This window comes from Eulemur rufifrons, chromosome 4 (genome assembly GCF_041146395.1).
Source record: "Eulemur rufifrons isolate Redbay chromosome 4, OSU_ERuf_1, whole genome shotgun sequence".
In the NCBI taxonomy this organism is placed as follows: domain Eukaryota; kingdom Metazoa; phylum Chordata; class Mammalia; order Primates; family Lemuridae; genus Eulemur; species Eulemur rufifrons.
Window position 1 is genome coordinate 47274150 of NC_090986.1, and position 2531 is coordinate 47276680.

At 35.7% G+C, this 2531-nt stretch overlaps 1 pseudogene; it reads left to right on the top strand.

The window, feature by feature from the left end:
• The first annotated feature begins 459 nt into the window (after positions 1-459).
• LOC138382455 (heterogeneous nuclear ribonucleoprotein A1-like) lies at positions 460-1471 on the top strand (annotated as a pseudogene).
• The last annotated feature ends 1060 nt before the right edge of the window (positions 1472-2531 follow it).

Genomic DNA, 2531 nt, shown 5'->3' on the forward strand with positions numbered 1-2531 from the left:
CAGCAATTATTCATATTACTAAATATGTTACTTAACACTTAGTTTTTCAGCTAAAATCTTAAATTTATATTCTAGCATCTACTTCAATCTTTACAGCTAGCTTCCCTTTATATCTATCAAATCTATAAGCAAACAGACTGTAAACATTCAGTTTAAGATAAACCTCTGAAAGCAACCCAAGACTATGTTTTTAGAAATAAAGATAATTAACAACCACAAGAAAATATGCATCATCTCTGAGAGGAATACCCTGTAACTGTGGTATTTTGATACAGAATTTTCAAAAACAAAAAGGAAAAAAAAATTGCCAACATGTGGGTCACTCTCTTGAAAAAACCAGCATGGTAACATGGATAGTCAGGCAGTATGATAGGAACAGATCCCCTTAGTACCTGCTCTTAGCTTATAAACTGATAGCATATAAAACCTTGATCCAAAAATTTTGACCAGAAAGTTAAAATGTTCGCCTCCTTTCTGCCTGTCAATGCTATTCAAGAAGCATGGTTGAAGTCTCTCTTCACACTGCCATCATGTCTAAGGCAGTCTCCTAAAGAGCATGGACAGCTGCAGAAACTGTTCCTCAGAGGATCTCACAACCAGTGAGAGTTTGAGGAGCTATTCTGAGCAATGGGTAATGTTCATATATAGAGTGGTAAAGAGAGATCCAAACACTAAGCACTCCAGGGGCTTTGGGTTTGTCATATAGGCCACTGCAGAGGAAGTGGATGCAGCCAGGAATGCAACATGATACAAGATGGGTGAAAGAGTTGTGGAACCAAAGAGAGCTGTTTCAAGAGGAGATTCTCAAAAACCAGGTGCCTACTTAACTGTGAAAAAGATCTTTGTTCTTGTCATTAAAGAAGACACTGAAGAACATCACGTAATAGATTAGTTTGAACAGTGTGGGAAAACTGAAGTAACTGAAATCATGACTGGCTGAGACAGTGGCAAGAGGGGCTTTGCTTTTGTAAGTTTTGACACCTATAAATCTGTGGCTGTGATTATCATTCAGAAATAAAATCCCATGATCTGCCACAACTGTAAGGTGAGGAAAGCCCTGTTGAAGCAATAGATGGCTAGTGCTTTATCCAGCCAAAGAAATCAGAGGAGTTCTGGAAGCTTTGATGGTAGTCCAGGAGGTGGTTTTGGTGGAAATGACAACTTCAATTACAAAGGAAATGTCAGTGGTTGAGGTAGCTTTGGTGCAGCCATGGTGGTGCTGGATATGGTGAAAGTGGGCATATCTATAATGGATTTGACATTGGTGGAAGCAGTTTTGGAAGGGGCGGAAGCTACAGTGATTTTGGCAATTTTCAAATTTCCAATCAATCTTTAAATTTTGGATCCATGAAATTTTGGAGGCAGAAGTTCTGGTCCCTATGATGGTGCAGGCCAATACTTTGACAAACCTAGAGGCTATGCTGGTTCCAGAAGCAGCAGCAGCAGTCAAGGAAGTGGCAGAAGGTTTTAATTACTGCCAGTAAACAAAGGTTACAAGGAGAGCAGAGCCAGAGAAGTAACAGGGAAGCTATAGGTATCAGCATATTTGTGGACTCAGCCAAGGTCAGTGGTGGCAGTGCTTAGCTGCTACAAAGAAGACATGTATTAGACAATATTCATGTGTATGGACAAAAAACTTGAGAACTATATTTGTGACTAATTGTATAACAAGTTATTTTAGTTTCTGTTCTGTGGATACCATAAAGCATTCCAACAAAGTGTTTTAATGTAGATTTTTTCTTGCACTAGTGCTGTTGATTGCTAAATGTAATAGTCTGATCATGACACTGAATAATTGTAACTTTAAAAAACATTAAGACTTTCCTTTATACCCTTCATTATCACTGATTTTTCAGCATCAATTCAGAGCACATAATTTCCAGAACTTAGCAAGGACAAGGACAGATAAAAATATAATGTGATACATTGCACCTGATGGTATTGAACACAGGGCAGACCTCTAGGAGTAGTGGTCAAGCTAATTCCATACTAGTGAAACCTGAAAATTTACAGGAAAAAAATAGTTTCAATACTCATTGTAAATAAATAATGAAAATTGCTTCAAAAAGCAGAGAACTTAAGGTTTGCTTAGACTTCCCTTCCACAAAACTAAGTGCCAGATATTAAGGATACAATTTGAGATCTGAGAATTATATTTCTTGATGAATTGTCATTGATGCAACAGAAAGTTGACTGCCACACTAGAAAAAATTTGTTTTTCCTTGTGGCCACAGTGTTTTATTATGAAAATAGAATAGAAACTTTGAAAATAAAATGATCCTTTCTAATTTAATGGAAAATTCCTTAATTTTTATTGCTTTCTGTGTTTTTTAATAAAATATAATATTAAAACTTGAAAATTATTAATATAAAAAGTAATGTGAAAACTTGAAAAACAGTTCATAAGGGTAAAGTGTTTTTTCTTCACTCATCAGGTTTAAGTGTAATTTAAAGGTAAACATAAATAGAAAATTATTAATGTAAAAAGTAATGTGAAAATTTGAAAAACAGTTCATAAGGGTAAAGTGTTT